At 39.6% G+C, this 19,850-nt stretch overlaps 1 protein-coding gene and 1 pseudogene across 1 annotated transcript in view; both read left to right on the top strand.

Annotated features, from left to right (window-relative positions):
- The window catches only part of MARCHF10 (membrane associated ring-CH-type finger 10), an 85,967-nt gene that overhangs the window by 21,857 nt on the left and 44,260 nt on the right, over positions 1–19,850 (top strand). The gene's annotated exons all lie outside the window — the stretch shown is intronic.
- LOC109448010 (large ribosomal subunit protein P1 pseudogene) lies at positions 13,869–14,220 on the top strand (annotated as a pseudogene).

Raw genomic sequence — 19,850 nt, 5'->3', positions numbered from 1 at the left:
GCATGGGCAGGATTTGGGGAACTGGAAATGGGGGTGGGGAGCTGAGGTAGGGCAGACATTATAGGTAAGCAGACATTACAGAAAGGAATAGCCTAGGTCAAGGAGAGATGGGCACATTTGGAAAAAGGTGAGCCTTCTGGTCTCCCTGCAGCACAGGAAATGTGCTTCAGACGTCTTTCCAGAGCTCCCCTCCCTGAGAGGAGGCTGCTTCTGTCCTTAGGATCAGGAGGCAGGAGGGTGCCCTTCTTGCTCCCCAGTGCTGCTCGCAGACCACTGCTCCCAGGCTCTGTTGGAAGCATGGGTCCACTGAGGCTTGTGCTGTTTTATTCCACCACCACCTCCCCCCCACCACCACCACTACTTCATCCCGGCCCCTCTTCTCTTGTTCAGTGAAGACTCTGGTAGTGGCTCTGTCTCTGTTCACCCCCTCTCCTGGTTTCCTGCCACAATCCTAGATGACTTCAGCATGTATCCTGGATAATCCAGCCACATCCTACTTTCTCAGTCCCTGATGCACCTCAAGTGTCCCCCTCCCAGCAGCACATCCTAGACTGTCATCAACCAAAGGGTCTCCATCTCCCAAATCTCGCGATCATCACCAGCTTTCAGCTCTCCTGCTTTCCTGCCCATCCATTTCTACCATGACATTTCTGCTGTCTCTTGGGGACCTCTGGTCCATTGGTTCCTCTCCCTTTGCCTTCTCATTGCCGTCTATGTACTGACTTTCCCTTCCTAAGCAGTCTAGGTTCTCTGCTTGATCCTCTTAATAGTTCCCATGCCCCTTGTCTTTTTTTCTTTTTTCTTTTTCACATCTCTCTGGCAAAATCTCACCCATCCATGGTCTCTGAGCCCACACCCAGGCCACTGGTGGCTGCTGGAGAAAAACCATCTTACTTTGCAAAATGGTGCCACCAAAAGATCACAGCCACTAACCTCCTGTAACTCCTCAGTGCTGCACTATTTCTCTGGTCAGCTCTCTCTCCCACTTCAAACCTTCTATTTCCCGAATCTTCAATCCCTCAGTCCTCAGATGGAAGCTTCCTCAGCTCCCTGCTGCCCAGCCCAGCCACCTCCTTCCTTATGCACCACTCTCCCCTCATTCCCACCTCTCCACCTGTGCTCAGGGTCCTACCTCCTAACTCTCCTCAGGACCCCTACTCCATCCATCATCCTTTCCCTGCCTGGATCTTCAACCCTGTACCAGAGCCTTCTCATCAGCATTTAATCGTGATCTAAGGTCCCATACCAAAAAAAAAGAAGAAAAAAAAATAACAAAACAGAACAGCCCTTCCTTGATCCCACATCCCCTCCACTTATTTCTTCTTCACAGCCAAAGTTCTCAAAATAATTATTTACACTGACTGACTCCATTTCCCCACCTCCTACTCACTCCTCAACCCACTCCAATCTGGCTTCCACACTCGTCATTCCACAGAAATGGCTGTTCTTCAAATGACTTCCACGTCTCTGAATGCAGCAGGTCTCTTTCAATCCTCACCATGCTTGACCTCTCGGCAACCATGACTCACTCGCCTGGCCACGCGATCCTCCTGGAAACACTGCATCTCTGAGCTTCTGCAAAGTCACGTTCTTCTCCTGGCTTCCTCCCTTGTCTCATCCTCCTCCACCCAGGCTCTGGGTCCTGGATCCCCTCGAGGCTCAGATCTCTTCTCACTCTATACCTGGAGGCTTTACCCTATTTTTGTACCACAGACCTCTTAGTATGGTGAACTCTCTAGATCCTCAACTCAGGACATATTCAAACGTATAAAATAAGATACATAGGATTTCAAAGGAAACCACTTTTATTGAAATAATCATCAAAATATTTTTAGAAAGCTGTGATTCAGTAATATATGTGCTTCTTTATTAACACATTAAATAACAAGTGATGGTGTAAAGGGTATTTTGAGACATCTGCAACAAATTTAATGAAATGTGAAAATATCTGTGATTTCTATTGGTAACGAAATCGTGGGTACTGCTAATACTACTGTGGTTTGTTGTCTGCATTCGTAAATGAAAGATATGCCTAGATTTCGGTTAGAGGTTAGTGGAAATAAAGATGTAATTTTTTTTTTTCCCATCCACGTTTATGCCGCATCCCCAAGAAGCCCCTCTCTGTATATTCTTTAAGTTAATTCATCAAGATTTTAACTGCCAAACATCAAGACGTTAACTGCCAATGACTCCCAAATCTATATTTCCAACGCAAACCTCGCTTGATACCCAGATCTGAGTATCCAATTGTTTATGCAATAACCTCTGCTTGGATGTCTCAAAATCATCTCAAAATCAACAGGCCCTCTGTTCAAGTTCCCCATCTAGCCCTTTCGTTCTTCCTTGTATGGGTATCATCAGAATCTGCCGCTTTCCTCCTCACCCTCATAATCAATGCTTCACCAAGTCCTATCAATTTTACTTCCCCAGCATCTTTTTAATCCATCTCTGTGTTCTCCACTATCCTGGCTAAATTACAGCGAAGGCCTCCTAACAAGACTCCACACTTCTACTCCTGCCCCCAAATCCCACTTTAGCTACTACAGGTAGAGAGATATTGACAGATGGAACTCAGATCACTTTACTTGCCTGCTTAAACCCCTTTCATGGCTTCCTGTGGCTTTTAGAAAGGGGACCAAAATCCATGATGTAGGCAACCAGACCTTGCGCGATCTGGTCCTCTGTAACGCTCTATGCTGCATCCACACTGGCTTTGGGTCCTCTTATGTGCCAGGCCACCTCCTGCTAGAGAGTCTTTGCACATGCTGTTCCTACTTTTTGTAACACTCACCCCACCTTCCTGCCATGCCTCAGATCTCAGCCCAGATCACTTCCTTAGGGAGGTTTTCCCCAACTGCTCCCTCCCCCAACTAGATCTGGACCCCTCTGCCCTATCTTCTAATGGCTGTCCATACATTTCCTTTAAGAAAAAAAAAAAAAATATATATATATATATATATGTGTGTGTGTGTGTGTGTGTGTGTGTGTACATATATATGTGTGTGTGTGTATATATATATATATGACTTGTAATTTTACACTTATTTAATAATTATTTGATTGAATTATCTACCTCCCCACTTAGACTACTCTACAAGGGCAATCTTTGTTTTACTCATCATTCCCATATTCCAATGCATATGGTTACATTTTTGTAATTTTGATAGTTCATGTTTTTCTCAGTTTTTGTTCTAGAGGTAAAAATTACCTACAATGAATTATATGAATTTTAAGAGTAATATTTTATGATTTTTGGCATATACATGTAACCATGTAACCCAAACCCCCACCAAGTATCCATCATTCCATGAAGTCCCCTCATGCCCCTGCCCAGTCAATTCCTGCCGATGTCCCTCTCAGAGGCAACCATTGTTTTGAGTGTTTCCACCATAAATTAGTTTTGCCTCTTCTTGTTCAATTTTTAAGAGACTGTTTGAGTTTAACTTTCTACCTAAGTCATCTCAGATCCTTTTTATAAATAGATGGAATATATATTCTAAATAGATTAGACAAATAAATGAATCTTTGTAATAATTAAAATTACATTCAGGGCCGGACCGGTGGCTCAGGAGGTTAGAGCTCCATGCTCCTAACTCCAAAGGCTGTCAGTTTGATTCCCACATGTGCCAATGGGCTCTCAACCACAAGGCTGCCAGTTCAATTCCTCGACTTCCACAAGGGATGGTGGGCAGCGCCCCCTACAACTAAAATTGAACACGGCACCTTGAGCTGAGCTGCCACTGAGCTCCCAGATGGCTCAGTTGGTTGGAGCGCATCCTCTCAACCACAAGGTTGCCGGTTTGACTCCCGCAAGGGATGGTGGGCTGCGCCCCCTGCAACTAGCAACAGCAACTGGACCTGGTGCTGAGCTGCGCCCTCCACGACTAAGACTGAAAGGACAACAACTTGAAGCTGAACGGCACCCTCCACAACTAAGATTGAAAGGACAACAACTTGATTTGGAAAAAAGTCCTGGAAATACAAACTGTTTCCCAATAAAGTCCTGTTCCCCTTCCCCAATAAAATCTTAAAAAAAAAAAAAATTACATACAAGTTAAAAATTATAATCTTTTTCCAAAATTACAGACTTTTTAAAAGACAAAAATTGGAAAAGTTATGTAGAAACTGGCATTCTTGTATACATCTAGAAATGTAAATTGGTACAATATTTTTGGAGGACAATTTGGGAACAAAAAAATTTAAAATGTTTGTGATGCTTTCAATCTAATAGTATAAATTCCCACTTTGAGGATCTTAAAGAGATAAAGATGCTGATAAATATATAAGGATATATATCATAGCACTATTTATCATAGAAAAAGTTGGAAGCAACCTACGTGACCAGCAAAAAGAATTATGATGGGGCCATACAATGAGGAATATACTCTAAAGACAAAGAGAACTTCAAAGAAATAATAAACTTTATTTACTGAGTTTACTGTTAGAGTAATATTTGTATTGTGATTCTGAAATTATTTCATGTTTGTTGCAGAGTAAAACAAATGAATATATTAATTTAATTAATAAAAATATTTAAAATGTAATAGAAAAGGGATACAAATATAAAAGGAAGGGAAAACCCCATATAGTGTTAATTTTTAATTAGAAGTATTTCTATGAATTCATGATTTTTAAAGCACATGTTTCTAATTAACTCCATTGAAAGGACTTAGGAACAATGTCACCCCAGTAGCAGTGAACACACTTAGCACGCAGATATTGGTTTCTAAATACCATTCTCAACTAAAAGGAACCAGAGCTTCTTGGGAAAATAGCTAATTCCTGTTCTGAGGCAGGTAAAGTACAAGGTGAGACTACAGTATTTTATTGTACCAAAAAGCAAAGAAGTGCTCAAAGACTCAATGGACTCCCACTTATCGTTTTTGGTACATTTGAGCATCAAAAAATGTAAAGAGGTAATTGAATAAAACATATCCTTGAGACCACAGTGACCAAAATAAATAAATGGAGTTTTTTGTTTTTGTTTTTAGAGTAGAATGCCAGCTAATAATTGTAGAAGAGATGATAGAACTAGAAAAATTATCACTTTGCTATCCCACTGTAATTATCAATACAGGCAAAGCACATCAAAAGATACTAAAATCATTGGGTGAAATGTTGTTTAGGAATAAGGCCATTTAGTGTCAGAGAATCATCCAATAGATTACATACTAATTACAAAAGGGGCAGAACTGTACCTTTCCATTGGAGAAATATGGCTGTTACCACCTGACTTCAGAGATCAAACATCATTTCCAAACAGCATTTTTCGGTGCTGATGTGATATTATAAAAAAGGACAGCACATCACCTGTAGGATATTCATACCAAAAAATTATTAACCTGAATTTTATATGAGGAAACAATCAAATTCAGAATATAGGACATCCTATGAGGCAGGGACTCTTTAAAACATTTTTAAAAACCAGTAAAAACAGCAGAGAACTGAAGACTAGAGACATAATAACTACATACAATGCATGTACCTTGATTGATCATAGATCAAAACAAAAAGCTAAAAAGACATTTCAGGGACATTTGGGTTTGAGTATGATCTACATATTGGTTAATGTTATGGAACTATTAAATTTTCTTAGGTAATGTAATGATATTGTGGCTTTGTAGGAGAAGAGAATGTCTATTTTCATAGGAGATGCATGTTAAAGTATTTACAGGTGACATATTATGAAGTCTAGTCACTTTGAAATTGTTCAGAAAAAGAATATAAATAGAAATAAAGCAAATTGGCAAGGTAAAAAATATGGATGTTATTTGTAGCATTCTATCAACTTCTCTGTAGATTTGAAATTTTTCAAAATAAGGTTGAAAAATTATAGAATGGTACTTATTGATGCAATCAATGTATTAAGTGACATAGTATTTATGGTACAATTCTAGTTTTGTAAAAAAAAAAAAAAATTATACAAATACATAAACAAATATGTTAGGGTAACGTTAGCTGCCATAACAAAGGGACCAAAAATGCAAGGACTCAATCAAGATAGAAGTTTATTTTTTGCATGTGTGACAGTCCAGTTGGATGGGCCAGATCGGCAGGCAGCTCTCCTCCACTTGGACTTTCAGGGACTCTGGCTGACGATGGTTCTGTTGTCTTCCACATGTGACTTTCCAGGTTGTTGCTTTTCTAGCTAAGATGCGGGGCCAGAGATTATCTCTGAAGCAGGTTGCACATGTCACTTCCGCCCACACTCCGCTGGTTAGACTTTCCTCCTGAGGCCCTACCTAGTTGCAGGAGAGGCTAAAACATTCAGTTCAAGGTGGGCAGCCACATCCCAGATTCAAATATGAAAAGGGATTTCAGTGTAAAGCCAGTCGTCTCCATTACAGTCGTTAAAAAGGGGTCTGAAAAAGTATAACGCAAGCTATTTGCAGTTTTTATTTCAAGGTTAATAGGGTTTTGAGTGTTTTAATTTTTCTTCCTGCTTGTCTTTATTTTTCCATTATGAACTGCATTTCTTTTGTAATAAAGAAAAGAATTACACTTTACAAAAATAAACCATTGAAACTACAAAAAGATATTTCACTGGCAAATTTGCAGGATGCTTTGTTTTCTCTCTCTGAAAGAAACATACAAGCTAATCTTAAATACCACATTAAGCATTTTACTACTCAGAAACCTTCAGTTGGACGCTGTTCTCTATCACATTGAGTCTTACTTCTTTGCTTGAATCTCAGAGCCTCCCACCATCTGACCCCACCCTACCATTCAGCTTTATTTTTCATCTCTCCTCCCCATACCCTCTGCTCTGGCCACTCACCTCACTGTCCAAGAATCATGCCACACTTTTCACTCCATCCATACCTTGGCTCATGTGCTGCCTCCAGTCTAAGCCAGTTCCTACCCATCCTTCAGGTCCCAGAAAACACCACCTCCTTCATGAAGCCTTCCTTGACTTTTCACCTTTTTCTGTGAGTTCCTTTGGAATTTAGAATTGGTACCAGCCAATTGATTACTTAATTAAATGTTATTTAGCATTTTGCTGGTATAAAATAAATCTTACCTCTCCCATTGTGTCTTATTTTTATATTCCTTTATAACGCCTAGCATGGGGTTGAAGACATAGTAGGTACATATATTTCTCAATTAATTTCCAGGTTTTATGACCTATTATTTTGAGTAGGAGGTATTTTCATGGATGAGATCCATTTTGATGGCCAAGTCTTTTGTATTCCTCAGATGCTCCTCCCAGTTAAAAGAAGAATGTGAATTCAAATAAAGGAAGAAGGAGAAACACACTGTAGCAAAACCATGCTTGAAAAATACCCAACTGAGGGCAGTCTCAACGTGCTACTAAACACTCAGTGGTCAACTTTTTTCAGTGGTCAACTTTTTTAAATCCAGCAATTTTGTGGCCACATACTGTCTCCTTACTCACTGCCCACCACGCAAAACTCCATCCCAGAGAACACGGTACACACTTGTCCTCAAAATATGAAAATGCGTGTTTAACAGCCATATAAACCGACAGTGATTTCCACAGCACACAACGGCTTAATGTGCATTATACGAAATACCTAGCAAGTGTCAGAAGACACGCCATGTTTGCCATTTCAGTAGCTTGCGGCTCTAAGTTTCACCCAGAGGCCATTCCATAGTGGGATGGGTAGTAATCATGAAGCAAGTTCTAAAGTGCCACGTGCCTCTTGTTCAGAGAGCAGACCCAATGGTTATCAAACATTATGAAGACTTTAGTCATGCAGGCCATTGTTGCTCTCAGAACAGTGTCTCAAGTTGGGCCATTCCAAAACTTGCTGGCATGAGAATCAGAGAGGAGGAGGCAGGTGGGAGAGAATTCTCTACAGAAGTCAATGGTAGAGATAGGTACCCATGGTATTTATGTACATGGCAGCCCAGCTGACTCTGAAAAGCATCTTGTGGCAAATGGAGAGCAAGGATTTCCCTTGCTGATCCTGGAAGCCAGTCTTCAGGTGGGATTAAGCAGAAATGGGGTTAAGCTGCAGTTTGATTCAGATGGACGGGACGTGAGTCAAAAAAAAAAAAAAAGAAAAAGTTACCGATCCCTTTTCTTTATTGTTGTTCAAGTTTACAGTTCAGATAAGCTCAAAATTGTCCTGAACATGTGAAGGACTTTGCTGTTCTTCGAGTTTTTTTTTTTAGATAAGAGAAAGTTTAGCCTGCTTTGTGCTACAACAGCATTCTGTGTAGAACATAACTTTATATTTCTTGAACACATAAAGGTATCTGTCCTATCCAGAATGCTATTTATACAAGCTGCCCTCGATTCCTCAAGGCAGTTTTTTTGTTTGTTTGTTTGCTTGAGGCACAGTTTGAATGTGGACTTTGGGGATAGCACTCTGAAAATACTCATTTGCATTCACAGTCCCTTGGTCATCTTTCTCATGTTGTTACTGTTTGAGGGTCGAGGTTCACTGCCTTGATCATTCTCTTTCATAATCTCATGAGACTACATTTATTTCAAATATAATAAACAGAGTCTTTCTCTGGCACCAGCCTGACACTATTCTTTGCCTCTTCTCTCTTATTCACAGCAAGTCATGCTCTGATCTACACTATGTCATAAGATCCACTCAGCTCAGCCTTCCGTCACATGACACATGGCAAAAATGGGCTTTGTACACATCAATCTGAATTCAGTAGCACACCCTGGGGGAGGGAGGGGGGAATGCTAGTTGAGAACCAGTTTCCTAGGTCTTGAAAATGAGCCATCAGGCAAGAGTTGGAGAATGACTTCGTCTTTTCTGGCCCTGACTGCTTTAGTCCCCTGCTCTTCTGATCATCTCTGTTCATTGTCCCCTTGCCATTTCAGACTCAGTAGAACATAACTTTATATGTTCTCAGTGCTGTTAGATCCCAGTTTAAAAATCTAGCTATTTTCACATCCCCGAGGAAATGCATCCCACTTCACAATCCTTGGCTCTCCATCTTCCAGGAGGTCTAACTAGAACCATTATAATGTTACTAAGTCAATTAATGCAGTGCCCATTTCCCTAATGTAAATCCTTTCTTTTCCCAGTGTGAGTCTTTCTCTGAACTTTTGAGAGAGCCTAGCCTTGGGCAAGATTATATCTCTACTTTAGTGTGGATGATGCCAGAAGCACAAGTTGCAGATCTTTAGAAAATGTTAACTACAAAAATAGTGTTCCAGAAAATATTGACTGATTTTAAAAATAACTTCATTTAGTTAACATGGCTTTATTAGGACTTTCTCATCATATTATCAATAGGGAACTTAAAAGTCTACACATGTATCATGCAATTTGGGTATTTATTTATTTATTTATTTTATGTTTTAGGCTTTGATTTTGAAAGAGAAATCTGGTTTTCTTCCCCCAAAGGAATAGCAACGTGCTATTGCCTCCACCTCCATGTGACATTTTAACTTAGGAACATATGGGGGAAGAAATAAAAAATGTAATTACTGTTCAAAATTACAAGAAGAAAACACACAGTTTTAAAATCAACTTTAAATCAAAATAATTTAATTATTATTGTTTGAGAATCTTTAAATGTTGTTAAATATTTGCCATTAGAGTTCTACTGTCTGAAAGAGAAATTGTACCATATTTTCTTAAGAGTAGATCAATTTCAACTGGCTATTTATACAACTATCATAAATTATATAGCCTTCAGAAAAAAACAAGAGTCCAGTATAGGAACTGACCAATTTCTCTGTTCATATGTTGAACAGGTGAAAACCCAGTAGAATTTTTCACTGGAGCTTTTGATTTTCATTTCAACAGTGGGTAGTTACTGTTTAATAGTTAGCTGGTTAATTTTTAAAATGGCTGAACAGGGGTTCCAGTCAAAATGGTGGAGTAGGTAAATGCTGTGCTTGCTTCCTTCCATGACCATATTAAAATTACAACTAAATTATAGAATAACCAATCTGGAGAATGATCCAAAGGCTAGTTGAACAGAAATCCAATAACTAAGGATATAAAGAAGAAGCCACTTCTAGACTGGTAGGAGGGGCAGAGAGACATGAAACGGGCTGGCCCCACACCCACGTGTGGCAGTCGAGAATTGGGAGGGATCTCTCAGCTGCAGAGATGCCCCCTGAAGAGCAAGGGGTCCCAGCTCCACACCAGTGTCCTCAGCCCAGAGCACCAGAGCTGGGAAAAGCGGCCCCCACAATATCTGGCTGTGAAAATCAAAGGGGATTCCATCCATCTGGGTGAGACAGAAGGCATCAAAAAACCCAGGCATCCTCTTAAAGGATCCACTCACAGCATCTCTCATTCCCAGGCACTTACCCTGGGTGCTGGTAGAGGGACAGAAACTTGGAAGATGCCAGAGACATAAAGGGAGAGACTGAGTTGTATGGCTTCAGGGCAATGACTGGAGGGAAAGCTGCCACTGTGCCTGTGTTGAGCCCTCCCCCAAATCTGAATTTTCATTGGCCTGGTGAACACCACGCACCCCACACTGGTGACTCCCTGAGACCCTGCCCCACCCAACTTCTATACCAACCTGAGGCTCTTTTGGCGACTGAGCTTATGGACAGCTGGCAGGAAATAACAGGCCTCAGGGTGCCCTGGGCATTTTCCTGAGCTGTCCCAGGTCCAGAACTGGGGATGGCCAGACCTTGTTTCACAGCATGGCTTCTTCTACACACCTCCAGGTCCAGCACAGGCAGTGACCAACTGCAGATTGCTTTGTAGCTCCTACCAGGTAGCTCTGGGCCAATCAGAGGTAGCAGCTAATCTTGGCCTGCACAGGAGCCCCTTCCAAGAGGTCCCAGAACCAGCACACCTGGTGGCTGGTTTCAAACTGCAACAGAACACCACCCGACTGTTTCCACAAGCAGCACACACAAAGGGTGGTCTTGGCAGGCACCAGAGCCCACTGGGGCAAATCCTACTCCATGGGTCAGTCCCTGCACAGTAGCTCATACACTATGGTCATGGCCAATCCTCACAACCAGGAAGTGTAAGGGTCAATCCCACCTACTGACATGCAATCAAGGCTCAACTACAACAGGAGGGCACACACAATCCACACAAGGGACACTCCTGGAGCATCTGGCTCAGGTGACCAGATAGACTGCATCATTGGTCTCCACCGAACACCAACTACATAAGGCCACCCTGATAAGACTGAGAGACATAGCAGATCTACCTAATATACAGAAACAAACACAGAGAGGCAGCCAATATGAGGAAATAAAAAATCATGTCACAAATAAAAAATCAGGAGAAATCTTTAGAAAAAGAACTGAATGAATTGGAGGTAATCTACCAGATACAGAGTTCAAAACACTGGTCATAAGGAGGCTCAGAAAATTAGTAAGAATTTCAACAAATAGGTAGTAAGCATAAAAAAGGACATAGAAACCATAAAAAAAGAACAAGTTAGAAAAGAAGAATACAATAACTGAAATGAAGAATAAACTAGAAGGAATCAACAGCAGATAGATGAAGCAGAGGATTTAATCAGTGATTTAGAAGACAAGGTAGCAGAAAACACCCAATCAGAACTGCTATAAGAAAAAAGAATTTTTAAAAAATGAGGATAGTTTAAAGGACCTCTGGGACAACATGAAGTATAACAACGTTCACATCAAAGAGGTACCAGAAGGAGAAGAGAGAGAACAAAGGATTGCAAATGTATTTAAAGAAATAATGACTGAAAAGTTTCTGAACCTGGAGAGGGAATTAGACATACAAGTCCAGGAAGCACAGAGAGTCCCAAACAAGATGAACCCAAAGAGATCCACACCAAGACACATCATAATCAAAATGCCAAAGGTTAAAGACAAAGAGAGAATCCTAAAAGCAGCAAGAGAAAAGCAGTTAGTTACCTACAAGGGAGCTCCAATAAGACTGTCAACTAATTTCTCAACAGAAACTTCACAAGCTAGAAGGTATTGGCAGGAAATATTCAAAGTGATGGAAAGCAAGGCCCTTCAACCAAGACTACTCTGCCCAGCAAGGCTATCATTTAAAATTGAAGGAGAGATAAAGGACTCCCCAGACAAGAAAAAGCTAAAGGAATTCATCACTACCAAACCATTATTACAAGAAATGTTGAAGGGACTTCTTTAAGAAGAAGGAGTGGAAAGAAGAACATAAATATGAACAATAAAATGGCAATAACTTCATAGCTATCAATAATCACTTTAAATATAAATGGATTAAATATTCCAATCAAAAGACACAGGGTGGCTGAATGGATAAGAAAATAAGACCTATACATATGCTGTCTACAAGAGACCCATTCAGATTGAAAAACACACAGACTGAAAGTAAAGGGATGGAAAAAGATATTTCATGCAAATGGAAAAAAAAATGGGGTAGCAATACTTACATCAGAAAGAAATAGACTTTAAAACAAAGGCTATAATAAGAGAGATAGAAGGACATTTTATAATGATAAAGGGATCAAACCAACAAAGGGATATAACCATTATAAACATTTATGCACCCAATATAGGAGCACCTATACATAAAGCAAATATTAACCAACACAAAGGGAGAGATTGACAATAATACAGTCATTATAGGGGACTTTAACACCCATTCACATCAATGGATTCCAGACAGAAAATTAACAAGGAAACAGTGGACTTAAATGATACATTAGATTAGATGGATTTAATTGATATTTTTATAGCGTTTCACCCCAAAGCAGCAGAATATACATTCCTTTCAAGGGCACATGGAACATTTTCCAAGATAGACCACATAAGTTTCAATACATTTAAGAAGGTTGAAATCATACCAAGCATCTTCTCCACCCACAATGGTATGAAACGAAATCAATTACAAGAAAAAAACTGAAAAACACAAACACATGGAGGCTAAATAACATGTTGCTAAACAATGACTGGGTTAACAGTGTGATCAAGGAAGAAATCAAAAGATACCTTGAGACAAATGGAAACAAAAATATGTGACCCCATATCTATGGGACACAGTGAAAGTAGTCATCAGAAGAAAATTCATAGCAATACAGGCCTACTTCAAGAAACAAGAAAAATCTCAAATAAACAATCTAACCCTACTCCTAAAGGAACAAGAAAAATAACAGCAAACGAAGCCCAAAGTGAATAGAAGGAAGGAAATAATAAAGATCAGAGCAGAAGTAAATGAAATAGGGTCTAAAAAATACAATAAAAGAACTCAATGAAACCAAGAGCTGATTCTTTGAAAAGATAAACAAAATTGATAAACCTTTAACCAAACTCATCAGGAAAGAGAGAGAGAGGATCCAAATAAATAAAATCAGAAATGAAACAGGAAAAGTGACAACTGACACCACAGAAATACAAAGGATTATCAGAAAATACTATGAACAGTTATATGCCAAAAAATTCAACAATCTGGAAGAAATGGATAAATTCCTAGAAACATACAATCTCCAAGACTGAATAAAGAAGAAACAGAAAATCTGAACAGACTGATTACTACTAATGAAGCCCAATCAATAATCAAAAAACTCCAAACTAACGCCCTGGTTCAGATGGTTTCACAGGTGAATTTTAGCAAATATTCAAAGAAGAATTAATGCTTATCCTTCTCAAAATATTCCAAAAAAATTCAAGAGGAGGGAAGCCTCTCAACCTCATTTTTCAAGGTCACGATTAGCCCCGAATCCAAAGCCAGACGAAGACATTACAAAAAAAGACTATTATAGGCCAATACCCCTGATGAACATTGATGCAAAACTCCTCAACAAAGTATTAGCTTACCAAATTCAGGAATACATTAAAAAAACCATATATGCCCTTTCCTCAGCTGTCAGTAAGGTGCTCGGTCCTTCTAAGGAAGCTAAGGCTGCATTGGGATAAGGCCCTCACTTCACCTGGCAACTAGCACCATGCTTGGCAGCACTTGCCCAGCACTCGCCCAGCACTCGCCTGCACCATGGCCTCCATGTCGGAGCTCACCTGCATCTATTGGGCCCTCATCTTGCATGATGATGAGGTGACAGCCATGGAGGATAAGATTAATGCCCTCATTAAAGCAGCCAGTGTAAATGTTGAACCTTTCTGGCCAGGCTTACTTGCAAAGGCGCTGGCCAATGTCAACATCGGGAGCCTCATCTGCAATGTAGGGGCTGGTGGACCTGCCCCCATAGCACCAGCAGGAGGTCCTGCCCCCTTCACCACTGCTGCCCCAGTTGAGAAGAAAGTGAAAGCAAAGAAAGAATCTGAGGAGTCTGATGATGACATGGGCTTTGGGTTTTTTGACTAAACTTCTTTTGTAACATGTTCAATAAAAAGTTGAACTCTGGTCAAAAAAAAAAAAGATCATACACTATGCTCAAGTGGGATTTACTCCTGGGATGCAAGGTTGGTTCGATATCTGCAAATCAATTAACGTGATATATCACATAAACAAAATTAAAGATAAAAATCATATGATCATATCAATAGATGCAGAAAAAGCATTTGACAAAATCCAGTATCCATTTATGATAAAAACTCTTAGCAAAGTGAGAATAGAGGGAATATCCTTCAACATAATAAAGGCCATTATGACAAACCCACAACTAACATACTCAGTAGTGAAAAGCTAAAAGCATTTTTGTTAAGATCAGAAACAAGATAAGGATGTCCACTTTCACCACTTTTATTCAACATAGTATTGGTAGTCCCAGCCACAGCAATCAGACAAGAAAAAGAAGTAAAAAGGTATCCAAATCAGAAAGAAAGAAAGAAATTCTCATTTTTTGCAGATGACATGATATTATATATAGAGATCCCTAAAATTCCAACAAAAACTATTAGAAGTGATAGATAAATTCAGTAAAGTAGCAGGATACAAAATTAATATTGAGAAATCAGTTGCATTTCTATACACCAATAACAAATTATTAGAAAGAGAAATTAAGAAAACAATCCCATTTATAATTGCATCAAAAAAATACCTAGGAATAGGGACCAGTCCAGTGGCTCATGCTCCTAACTCCGAAGGCTGCCGGTTCGATTCCCACATGGGCCAGTGGGCTCTCAAACCACAAGGTTGCCAGTTCAACTCCTCGAGTCCGGCAAGGGATGGTGGGCAGCGCCCCATGCAACTAAAATTGAACACGGCACATTGAGCTGAGCTGCCTCCCGGATGGCTCAGTTGGTTGGAGCATGGGCTCTCAACCACAGGGTTGCCGGTTCAACTCCTTGAGTCCCTCAAGGGATGGTGGCCTCTGCTCCCTGCAACTAAGATTGAACACGGCACCTTGAGCTGAGCTGCCACTGAGCTCCTGGATGGCTCAGTTAGTTGGAGCACAGGCTCTCAACCACAAGGTTGCCAGTTCGATTCCTCGACTCCCACAAGGGATGGTGGGCTGCGCCCCCTGCAACTAGCAACAGCAACTGGACCTGGTGCTGAGCTGCGCCCTCCACAACTAAGACTGAAAGGACAACAACTTGAAGCTGAACGGCACCCTCCACAACTAAGATTGAAAGGACAACAACTTGACTTGGAAAAAAGTCCTGGAAGTACACACTGTTCCCCAATAAAAAAAAGTCCTCTTCCCCTTCCCCAATAAAATCTTTAAAAAAAAAAAAAAAAAAAATACCTAGGAATAAATTTAACCAAAGAAGTAAAAGACTTTTACTCAGAAAAAGACTTGTACTCAGAAAATTATAAGACATTGAAGAAAAAAAATTAAAGAAGATACAAATAAGTGAAAGCATATATCGTGCTCATGGAGAGGAATAATTAACATCATTAAAAAGTCCATATTACCCAAAGAAATCGAAAGATTCAGTGCAATCCCTATCAAAATACCAATGGCATTTTTCACAGAACTAGAACAAATAATCCTAAAATTTATATGGAACCATAAAAGTCCCCAAATAGCCACAGCAATTTGGAGAAAGAAGAACAAAGTTGGAGGTATCACAATACCTGATATCAAGGCACTACAAGCCTATACTAATCAAAACAGCATGGTACTGGCATAAAAACAGACATATAGATCAATGGAATAGAATAGAGAGCCCAGAAATAAACCCACACGTAAATGGTCAATTAATCTATTGCAAAGGAGGCAAAAATATACAATGGGGTAAAGACAGTCTATTCAATAAATGGTGTTGAGAAAACTGGAGAGATACATGCAAAAAAAATGACACTAGACCATCTTCTTACATTATATACTAGAATAAACTCAAAATGGATTAAAGACTTAAATGTAAGACCCAAAACCATAAAATTCCTAGAAAATATAGGCAGTAAACTCTCGGACCCTGCTCTTAGTAATAGTTTTTTCTGATTTGTCACCTTGGGCAAGGGAAACAAAAGAAAAACTGAATAAATGACAAAGGAAATACAAAACAGAAAGCCAACCAATGAATGGGAGAAGACTTTCACTAATGATACATCTGATAAGGAGTTAATATTCAAAATTTATAAAGAACTCATGCAACTTCACACCAAAAAATATATATATATAATCCAATCAAAAAATGGGTAGAGGACCTGAATAGACATTTCTCCAAAGAGGACACACAGATGGCCAATAGACGTATGAAAAGATGCTCAACATCACTAATTATCAGTGAAATGCAAATTAAAACCACAGTGAGATATCACCTCACACCTGTCAGAATGGACATTATCAATAAATCAACAAACAACAAGTGCTGGCCAGGATGTGGAGGTACTATTGGTGGGATTGCCAACTGGTGCAGCCACTATGGAAAACAGTATGGAGGTTCCTCAAAAAATTAAAAATAGAACTACCATATTATCCAGCAATCCCACTTCTGGGTAGTTATCCAAAGAAATCCAGAACACTAATTCAAAAAGATATATGCACCCCTATGTTCATCGCAGCATTATTTACCATAGCCAAGATATGGAAGCAACCTGTCCATCAATAGACAAATGGATAAAGAAGTGGTACACATATACAAAAGACTATTACTTGGCTATAAAAACAATGAAATCTTACCATTTACAACAACATGGATAGGCCTGGAAGGTATTATACTAACTGAAATAAGTCAGATAGAGAAAGACAAGTACCATATGATCTCACTTACATATGGAATCAAAATAAATGAGCAAACAAAACACAAACAGACTCGTAGATGCAGGGAACAAGCTGATGGTTGCCAGATGGGAGGGGGTTTGGGGGCAGAGTGAAAAAAGGTAAAGGTATTAAAAAATACAAATTGGTAGTTACAAAATAGTCATGGGTATATAAAGTACAGCATAGGGAATATAGTCAAAATATTGTAATAACTATGTATAGTGCCAGGTGGGTAGTAGACTAGTCAGGGGGATCACTTCGTAAATTATATAAATGTCTAACCACTATGCTGTCTGTACACCTGAAACTAATATAAAACAGTATTGAATGTCAACTGTAATTGAAAATTTTTTAAAAGGGGGGAAAGATGAAGGGAAATAAGACGTTCCAATTTCCAGGTGTAAAACAAATAAGTCACGGGGATGTAATGTACAGCATGTGGAATATAGTCAATAATATTGTGATAGCATGGTACAGTGTTTCATGGTTGCTGGACTTATCATGGTGATCACTTCTTTAGGTATATAAATGTTGAATAACTATTCAGGTGTACGCCTGAAACTAATATAATAATGTATGTTAGCTATAGTTTAATACAAATCTTTTTTTAAAAATGGTTGAACATTAATTAATGGCCAGCTGCAAAAGTCAACACTTACATGGAACTTACTGTGTGCCTGGCACTGTTCTAAGTGCTATGAACATACCTTAACTCATTTAATCTTCAGAGAACCACCAACAGGTGAATACCATTGTTCACAAATGAGAATATCTGTGACACAGAGAGAAGAACTAACCCACTGTCACACAATGACAACATGAAAGAGCCAGGGGGCACTCCCAGGAAGCTGGACTCTGCGTCTTAAATATCACACGTTAGTGTCAGAATAAGTTACTACAACTTCTTCCACCCAAGGATCTGCCTCCCCGGAAAATACGACGGGTTTTCATGAGAGGATAGATGAGAATGGCTGAGTACATCAGAGGACATGAATAAAGACACAAAAAGTTCAAGTGATTTGCTTAAGATTATTCAATGAAGCAAGCAGGAAAATATCCCGCAGCACATTCATAAGTATTTTAGTTCTTGCCATTCTGGCTTTAGTTTTCAACTGATAAAACACCCACTTCCAGCCGCAATTTCTGGACTATTAAGAATGTTTACTAACTGGAAGTAAGGTTGATGGAACCAGGAACCAGAGAAGGATATACTTGGGACACAGGTGCACGATTCCATATGTAATATGCCAAGCTTTCTTTCCCTTCTTTGGTGCTATTGAAGGCTCAAGGATGATGGATGGGTAAAGGAAGCATAAACTTGGCTTAACACCCCATCTAATAAAGTCTCTTCACCAACTCCTCCCAACTCACCACTGCCTGGGGCAAACAAAGAATGTGAGTAGTTTCTGGAAGAAATTCTGTCCCACGTTCACTGATGTTCTTCTTGCCTGTTACGATCTTAGGTGTCATAATTAAAATTTGCCAACACTTCCCTTTCTAAGAACGGAGAGCCTATTTCGTGTTCATAAATGACCTAATGCTTCATCTTTGACATTTCAGAATAATTTTCTATTAAATTCCAGAATCAAAAGGGAAAAGGGAGAAAAACCAATTCATTATGTCCTTTCCTTTTCCTGTCCCTTTATCTGAGGGTGGTCTGTTTTCCGAAAATGTAGGGAGAAACAATAATCGTTGGAAGGCTGCATCCAGACACTAATTTACAAAACATGATTTACAGTCTTGGAGGATGACGACCTGTCCACCTGTAGATTTCATCTTCTTTAAAGAAGACAGACGAGTAGGGGGGTTTTTGAGGGTTTACAGTGCACCCAATAATTCAAAGCTATTCGGAGTATTTTCCTGAGTCAGGAGCCTTGAAATGAAAATGCCACAACTGTCAGTGAACACGATGAGCAAGATCAATACAAATTGCCACAGTTGGGGAAGTGGAAGGGGTGGGGCATTAATTTAGCATTCTGTGTCTACAAAACACTGCATTTTCAGAGGACTTTTTAATACTGGACTATAATGCACAACGTAGGAGAATTTAGTATCAGTGGTAGGAGAATTTCGGTGTGGATGTGGGGGGAACCTTGTGGTTTTGTTTGTTGCTGAGTGTATCACCTAGCAAATAATACTAACACCAGGACCTAAACCATAAGGCAGGACTTAAATCACCCTTCAAGACCAGGTTTCTCATAAGCCATTTACGTTGTTTTCATCATTTCTTTGGTGGGTGGAAGTGTGGCAAAGTATTAAAACTATCAAATGCCTGGATAATTTTTATTGCCTCTGCAAGGCTGTGTTGAGATATTCGGACACTGCAGGAATCATGATTTGTCTGTGCGTAGATTTATACTGACTTCTTTATAGCAGACTGACAAGTAGGGGGCTTTTAAAAAGATTAGTCTGTCTTATGTTGCACCCAATAACTCAGAATATTAAACTGAGGTCTGACTTATTCAGTCCCGACACACTATCTAAATTTCCTTTTCATTGTCAAGTATAGGATTAACACAAGGAAGGTGTTTTTTTTTTCTCACCCACCCCCAAAGTAGTTCAAATTACAAATAGCAAGAAGTTTAGAAGCACTGCTAGTTTCTCCTGCTTTCATATGTAGCTTTTAACATGAGCTGGTTTACTGGTCATCAAACTACTGAAGGGTCAGAAAAGCATTCTTTTCATAATGTCCTACAAGATGGACCCATAGGTGTGCATTCTTTTTACAATGTCCTACAAAATAGACTCATTAACTTTTCTATTATTTCTAAATGATAACACCAAGTTCTGGTGAAGGGGCTATTGAACACACACGGCAGGTTGCTTCAGTGTTATCGGCATTTGGCTTGTCTTTTTTCCCCTCTGCC

This window comes from Rhinolophus sinicus, chromosome 12, assembly GCF_057876585.1.
Source record: "Rhinolophus sinicus isolate RSI-liver-muscle chromosome 12, RSI-T2T, whole genome shotgun sequence".
NCBI classification, from domain to species: Eukaryota; Metazoa; Chordata; class Mammalia; order Chiroptera; family Rhinolophidae; genus Rhinolophus; species Rhinolophus sinicus.
The sequence above is the reverse complement of the archived record's forward strand: the minus strand, read 5'-3'. Positions and strand labels throughout refer to the sequence as shown.